An 8,511-nucleotide genomic window follows, 5' to 3' on the forward strand; every position below is an offset into this window, starting at 1 on the left:
GTTTAGAAGCCATGCTGCCAAGGAGAGCCTCTCTGGATGAGAACGATGTATTCTCCCTTGGGACAAAAGGTCCTGAGTAGGTAGCAGAATCCAGGGGACTGTTCCCTCAGGACAGAGAAACATGGTATCCTCAGCTAAAGTAGCACAATCAGAATGACTTTGGCCTGTGACGTCTGTAGCTTTGGCAGTACCCGCAGGATCAGCTGAAAGGGCAGAAAGGCATAGAGGAGATCTTCCCGCGGTTGTGCAAGAGCGTCTGTCTGCGCTTTGAGGATCTTTTTGTAGGTACAAATATTTCCTCCGTTTCGCATTCTGTTGATAAACTTTGCTTCTGCCCAGCCTAAAAGCTCTCTGGCTGCTACCATTAAGCTGGCTGATTTGGTACCCCCTTGCCTGTTTAAACCGTGGTCACGTTGTCTGATAGAACTTGTACCCCTTTCCCCTTGATCCTTTGTTGAAAGGCTAAGAGGGCTTTGGACACGGCCATTTGTTCCATCAGGTTTGAGGAGTTCCTCGCCGTTGCCAGATCCCATTTTCCCTGGGCTAGGAGGTTTTCCCGAATGGCTGACCATCCCTAAGTACTTGAATCAGGGGTAATTCTGGTTGGATTGAGTTCCACTTCAGCCCGTGCTCCAGAGTCTGCTTGTTGGTCCACTAGCTGAGGGATACTTCACTTCACAGGTGAGGGGGATTCTCGCATCCAGCGAACTTTGACGACCATCCCAGAGAGCAAGGACATGATTCTAGATGGTTCTGGAGTGCAACTGAACCCTTTGGACCCCCAGCACAGCTGCCATCATGCTTCTAATTAGTTTCATGGCAACTTTGATGCTGCTAGACGATTCGCTATGTCTTATTGGAGATTGTGCACCTTCTCTGGGTTAAGTACAGACAGGTGTTTGCTGTATCTACAGTGTACTCCAAGTATGTGAGCTTGTTGAAAGGAGTTAGTTGCAACTTTTCTAGATCAACCAGCTCAACTTCCTCAAGAAAGATAGTGTATCTGCTACGTTTAACAATATTTTTTGTGAGTACGCAAAGGGCAGTAGGTCGTCCAAATAGGGGATGTTGTTTATCTCCCTTAATCTCAGGGCTTGCAGAGCTTCTGCCAGTACCTTCATAAAGATTCTGGGGGCCGATGAAAGACAAAGGGAAGGGCGTTGAACTGAGACAGCTTTTTTTTCCAGGTCCCTTTAGAGCAAATCTCATAAATTTTCTTGAGGCTTCTCTGACCATAATGTGACAGGCATGCATCTTTCAAGTCTATTGAAGCCATGAACACCCCTGGGGATAGGAATTCCTTTATCGTGTAGAGTGATTCCATGCAAAACTTTTTAAACTTCACACACTCGTTCACCTTTTTCAAGTTCAGGATCATCCTGCAGGCTTTTTTTTTTCTTAGGAAGAAATGAGAGTAAAAACTTCTCTCACTTCTAACAGAAGACTGAGTACATTTTGTTGAAGCATATCTTCTAAAAGAGTTTGGAGTGTACCTGCCTTCTCCTGATCTCTGGGCAGAAGGGTGGCAAAAAATCTCTGAGGGGGGAAGATGCAAAAATTCTATCCTGTAACCATTTTTAATTATATTTAGGATGAAAGGATTTTGCGTAGTCTCCAGCCATTGTGGATATCCTATAGTCTTCCTAACACCCGGCTTTGCGACTCATATGGATTGGACCTTGGATTTGTCTTGGGAAGGGTTGAAGAAGAAACCGACTTTTTCTTTACCTTTTTGGTGAACCAACCCTTCCTTTGACCCTGAAACTAAGTTTCTTTGGCTGTCTGTCCAGACTGAAAATTTTCTTCCCGACTGCTTATTTGGAGTAGGAAAAATTTTGTCAGCAGATCTTTCCCTTATGGAAGACAATTCTGAACCTAACAAAAGCTTACCCTTGAATGGCAGGCCACATAATTTGGATTTGGATGTTGTGTCCCCTTGCCAAATCATTCTTCTTAAGAAAAAGTCTAAACAATCAATCATTCACGCAAAAATGAAAAAATGACAGTTGGGTTGCTGCAGCTTTAAAATGGTATACAAACACATGTACCATCAAAGTGTAAAATGTTATAAAAGCTGTGCTACCCTTTCCATGTGCCAATGAAAATCCTAGATCATATATACACAATACATATAACGTGCAATAGCGCTATATAATCAGTCAAAAATAAAGTTCATAAAAGTCCATCCAGAAACTAAAGTGCATAAAAATCCATTCAAAAAAGTTATGGGCCCAATAATATCTGTGAAACTACAAGGTAATCTTCAAATACATGCTCCATGCATCCACTAGCGCTCCACTGCAATACACCTTCTGTGCCCCCATTGGAGTATGTATTCACCCACCAGCATGGACCCCCTAAGTGTACACCAAGGAAGGTTAATCAGGCTTCTATGTACTGCTGTATCTCCAATATAATACAATGGATCTGTAAAATGTGGCTCAGAGAGAGGAAAAGACCATAGAGTGTGTCATAGCATAATTCTGTTTTTTTAATAAAAAGCCAAAATACATAAAATTGTGTCCACTCACAAAGGGTGTGCCCTTGTCTTGGCACCTGTAATGATCTGCCAATGTCTCAAGATGGCCGCCACAGCTCTGCAATGCCCTAGAGCCAGCATGCGTGCCATTGGGCAGAAGTGACTTGATACGAGGCAAAGTCCCGCCCCTATGCATTTCGTCACCAGGAAGTCATCAGTAGGCCCCGCTCGCTGCGATAAACTGAGAGGGCAATAGAATAGAAAAAGGCCCCTACTTTATTGCTGGCCTCCCCCAGCTCAGATTACATTATGGCCACCATATGAGCCAGGGCAGCTGAATGTCCTTGTAGGAATCACAGGGCTCCACCCCTTTCCCTGGTTTACTCAAGATGGCCCCCTCACAGACAGGGTGGAACCAGGGGCATGCTGTGGGGGGGGGGGGGGGGGGGGGGGGTTGAGTCGCATGTCCCACTGGTGATATGCCCATATTAAAAATGGTGGAAGCCCACTTCCTCCCAGCCATGGTGCCTGGAAGTAAAGCCAGACCACTTTGCACCACTCCATATGGGTGGGATCAGCCATGCACCGAGCAAAATTTGCAAATGAAAGCATAAAAGAAAAAGGCAAACCAAGCCATTAATGAAGCCAGCCTGCAAAGGGTGGCCGCATTCAGGCGGCCTCTGTAACCCCCCCAGATGGCCTGGATAAAATAACAACAAATGGGGGATGTGTGTATACTGACCAGAGGTAACACAAACTGAGGACCTGAAGGGGTGCAGAGACCTTTATGTGTTTCCTGATGGAAGGAGCCTATGTCATGTTAAGCTGTCCTGGAAGATGAGTTGGGGAAAAAAACTTGCTCTGATTTTTTTTTCTGTACAAGATTAACTGCAATTATGTTCACTTGCCAATCATTACAGTGGCTTTGTCATATATAAATACAGACAATATTGCTATAGAACGTTTGAAAAAATTCAGGTACTTTTACTATTATTATATTCAGTGTCAGTTCAGACAATGCATGTATTTTTGTGCCTTGGGACAGACCATTCATATGAAACATGCTGGCAATGCACCTCAATGCATGAAAACTATTTGTTCCCTGTACTGTGCACAGATAGTTCAAACAATCGTTGTGATGCTCTGCCTGGATGTATTAAATGCAGAGAAAAGGCACTGCAATGCACTTTGTTCCATGTGTTTGTGCATTGGTGTAAAACATGCATTTTTTTTTGTTTGTTTATAGCAAAAACGCATACGTTTAAATAGGTCCCTATTAAAAGAGAAGTAAATTCATAATTACCTCGGTAGACACAGCATCGCTCCGATGCTGCATCTGTCCCTCGGCGCCTCTACACTGACAGCCGAGTGATCGAACTCTGATCACTGATCACTCGGTTTTCAGAGCTCCGTGAGCAGAGAGCTGCAGACTTGTCAGTCACAGCTCTCTGCTCTGCCCCCTCTTCGCTCACTGGCGCGCTGGGGGCGCCCGACTGACTCAGGCTCTCAGCGTCTCGCTGAGAGCCTGAGCCGGGTGTCAGTCCAGGCAACTGGCAGATCCAAACTTTATTGTGGCGATGACGCAGTGCCTGGACTGACATCAGCAGAGAGTGGACTTCAATCCATCTCAATGTAGATCTTAATGTGCTGGACGTCACTTTAAATGACCTGCTAGCAGGCTTCAGCACAACTGGAAGCCTGCTATTACCTGGAAAAGAAGGGGGGGGGGGGGGGGAATAAAGGTAACAAACCTCGGGACTTTTAAAAGTCCCGAGGTTTGTTATCTCTATTTCCCCCCCCCCCCCTCTTCTTTTCTAGTTTATCGGGATGTAGGGCTGAAACAACTAATCGATTAATCGACAACTAATCGATTATGAAATTAATCGATTACTATTTTCATAATCGGCCAGTAACATAATGGGGTTAAAAAAAAAAAGCTAAAATGAGTCCTTTATAGTACAAAAAGAGCAAATCGCTACTGTAAATATTACTTTCACAGTTCTACAGTAAAAAAATAAAAATAAAAAAAATGAACCCCTTACATTAGTGATTTTTTTTTTGTACTATAAAGGGCTAATTTTAGTTTTTTTAATCCCATTATATTACTAAATGTCTTAGACCTGGTTCACATCTATGTGTTTTTGGTGCTTTTTTCAGAAACACACTACAGTTCATTTACATGGTTTCCTATGGGACACGTTCATATCTACGCTTTTTTCAGCCGCTGCGTATTTGGAAAGGGTCAAGGACTTTTTAAACGCAAAACGGTGCTTTTTTGGTTTAATATACTTCAATGGAGAAGCTGCAGAAGAGCATGTAATGTGTTTTTGCAGCAATTTGTGTCTTTTTTTAATCTGCTCAACAACAAAATGTCCAAAAAAAAATGCAAATCGCAGCAAAATCATGTGCGCAAAAATCACAAGGCACAGCAAAAAGCACTGCAGAAACAGATCAAAGGCAAACGGCATAGGTGTGTACCGAGCCTTATGCTGGCCACACCGATCAATTTTCAGACGAGAATATTCAGACAAAAAAATCTTTGTACATTCTGCTGATATAGGGGGTCAGCAAAGCCAGCAGACGGTGAAATACGGGGTCCGTCATCCTGAGAAAGTTCCTGAAATCATCAGGATTATTCTCACGGATCTCACGGAGCAAAGGCATATGACAGAACTGGTCACGCTGAAGCAACCAATTCTTGGTCCATGAACTCCTCCCAACCCTGTTCATGGACTGGACTTGTGTCAAGGTTAGGACCCCAACACCAAGCCCCCGCACAGCATGAACTCTACGAGGAGTACTTATACGCAACATGGCTAGAAAACGGTCGGCTGCTCAGAACTAAGTAACAGAACGCACTGAAGAACAGCAAGGCCTGTGAAGAGCGACCTGAAAAACCGTAACGAATGAACAAGAACACACTGACAAGTAAATGGTGCCATTTACTTGTCAGTGTGTTCTTGTTCATTCGTTACTGTTTTTCAGGTCGCTCTTCACAGGCCTTGCTATTCTTCAGTGCGTTCTGTTACTTCGTTCTGAGCAGCCGACCGTTTTCTAGCCATGTTGCGTATACGTACTCCTCGTAGAGTTCATGCTGTGCGGGGGCTTGGTGTTGGGGTCCTAACCTTGACACAAGTCCAGTTTTTAACATTCTGTTTTTAAAACGAATGTAAATTTCTGAACGAAAACCACATTCACTGTCTGATAATTCCTTTGACCAAGAAGTTTTCTATTATTTCCAAATTTTCCCGTCACTATGGTTGAAAATGAACATCGACTTTACCCCACTAACGATTAGAAAACGAATGTTCTTAAAATTACATTTTTTTTTTTTTTGAAGGAAGACATTTTTTTTTTTTAAATAAAAAAATGTGATCTCTGAGTCTGATGATATTTACCAGATTCAACCTTTAATAGTATATACAGTATCTCTCCTCTAATAGTATATACAGTATATTTCTCCTCTAATAGCACATACAGTATATCTCTTCTAATAGTATATACAGTATATCTCCTCTGTTATTCTCAGAGTGGATTCGATATTTTGCTCCCTAACCATATAGTTGGTTATTTATATATTTAAGAATAAATTGCCTTTTTTTAAAACTTTACATATTAACTAAATTATACAATTTTTTTTTTTTTTTTTTTTTTTTTAAGGTTATTAACCGATTAATCAAAACAATAATCGGCCAACTAATTGATTATGAAAATAATCGTTAGTTGCAGCCCTATTGGGATGTGGTGTTCAATTTGATTCCTGTGTCTCGCTCTGTACAATTTACTTGCTAATACCTTGTTTAAAGTGAAGTGACAATCGGGACTCCCATTAAGATCTCTGTATAACAATTCCAAACAGGAGTCAAAGGGTGCCTTAAAGGCTTAGAAAAAACTGCTCAAAGCTTGCAGAAAGTTTCATAAAAGCTTGCTGTTCACACTGGAATGCATGTGTTCTCTCGCATTCTGGTTTTGATCATGCTGCCCCAAAACCACATGGTATAGCGGTAGCATGCAATTTGGTGGCTGCAAACACGCTGTGTTTGTGGTGCGTGTCTCGCAAGGGCAGATGATAAAATGCAGTGGTGAAAATGTATTCCATTGTGAACAGACCCTTATACAAGCTGAAGCCCATGTAAAACAGCCTTAAAGCTGTAGGAAAGGCAAAAAAAAACCCTCCCCCCTGCAAGTTAACAGCATAATGTGCTAGTATGCATTGCATACTAGCATAGTATGAAAGACTTACTTTAAAACAAAGCCCTCCAGCAGTGCTCTGTCACCGTTGACAGGGCTTCCAGCTTCACCTAATCTTCCTTCCGGGATCGTAGGCTCCAGCGGTTTGAATGGCCAAACTGCAATTACATCGCTCCCACACATGTGCACGGGAGCCGCGACCATGGCACAGCATACTCCATATGCAGTTGCTTCAAAGCGCAGTGTGCATGTGCCGGTAACATCACTCGCTGCAGAGATAGTGAAAAATTTCCTAAACGGTGCATGTTTAGGGGATACGCCTTGATCCTACAGGTAAGCTTTACTAGAAGCTTTACTAAAGTGCATGTATAGCCAAAGTTATTAATCAGTGTTAGTTGGAGCATGAAAAAATTAGAAACCTTATCAGGTTTTTATTTCCATTTGTGTCCCCGTTGGGGTATATTCACCCTCTCTATATGTCCTGGTGTCAGAGACAGAAAGTGTCTGGAAAATCTCAAAGGCTAGAGGAGGGGGAACTTCCTATGAGGACACCTGTTCCAATGATAACTAAGAGGGGTTTTCCCTTCACTTTGGAGAGATGACATCTCGCTTCCTGTGGAGCCTCCTGGACAGGAAGTGAGGGATAATCACTTTACACTGGGACACAGACAGCAAAAAAATATTCCCACCCTATCCAAGAACACACACACACAAAGAAAGTTTTGCCTATGGATACAAAAATAAAAAAAAAAAAAAAATGAGCCAATGGCTGCATGAAGAAGTATGCTGGTATATTAAAGCCACTTGCTTTTTTTTTTTTTTTTTTTGCCTCCCCCAAAAAAGAAAACACACCTTCAATATGAAGATTTCTAGCTGTATATCAGCGTATAGTCACCTGTGAATGTACACATTGAAGGGCCGGGACCTCATCTAGATCACATGCCTACTAGATTATATTATAAATAACACATACATACATACATACATACATATATATATATATATATATATATATATATATAGCTAGCAACAGACATGCACAGCCATTTCTCTTTATGATCCCCATACAGCACACTTCCCTCTTTCACTTTCCACTAATCTACATAGGAAATCTGCATTCTGGTCCGCAAGGACACTCTGTCATCATAGAACCCCATTATCCAGTCCTGTAAAGCTGCTGTGTTTCCCCTCTGACACCCCCTCGTACCCCCAACATCCCCCATCCCCGGTACCTGATCCGTGCACTGTCCCAACTCTCCGCACACACTCCCCAGGGTGCTGTCAGTGTGCAGTGCGGGCGGCTGAGGTCACATGACACACGGAGGACGCGCCGGTCACGAGGGGATGTGAAAGTCCCCTATTAGATAGACGGCGGTTGCGCGGAGCAGATAGAGCCTTTTCATATCCGCCATCTTCATCCCAAAGCGAGGCTGCCGGTGTCGCGCTGCTCAGTGTCTTTTCTTCCTAGAGCCGAACAGTGCAGTGCTGTTTGTTTACAACACCTGGCTCAGTCCAACCATTGATGTTATACGAATATGTTTTGCTATTCTTTAATATTAGCAGTCATTTTAGTTTTTCGGGGAAACTTTTTTTTTTTTATAGTTGAAGCTAAATGTACTACTTCTGAAGGTGAAAAGATTTGTTGGAGCAAAATGAATTGCCAGGTCAACCTAAGGGCATCACATGTTGATTTTGCAGAAGTCACACACAAAGCCAAAATTGGAATATAGCTGATGGGTGTAGCTGAAAAGCAGAAACATTCATTAGAAAAAAATAAATACGTTGTAGGATGCAGATAATTATTCATACATGACATGGTCTGATTTCTGATACCGTGGTCT

The 8,511-nt window shown here is 42.6% G+C and overlaps 1 protein-coding gene across 2 annotated transcripts in view; it reads right to left on the reverse strand.

Annotated features, from left to right (window-relative positions):
* WDR91 (WD repeat domain 91) overlaps window positions 1-8,084 on the reverse strand; it is a 102,146-nt gene extending 94,062 nt beyond the window's left edge. For both annotated transcript variants that reach the window (XM_073621789.1, XM_073621788.1), the window contains exon 1: window positions 7,903-8,084. The gene's annotated coding sequence lies outside the window, so the exon portion shown is untranslated. The remainder of the gene's footprint in view (window positions 1-7,902) is intronic.
* Window positions 8,085-8,511: the final 427 nt, after the last annotated feature.

This window comes from Aquarana catesbeiana, linkage group LG03, assembly GCF_042186555.1.
Source record: "Aquarana catesbeiana isolate 2022-GZ linkage group LG03, ASM4218655v1, whole genome shotgun sequence".
Taxonomy (NCBI): domain Eukaryota; kingdom Metazoa; phylum Chordata; class Amphibia; order Anura; family Ranidae; genus Aquarana; species Aquarana catesbeiana.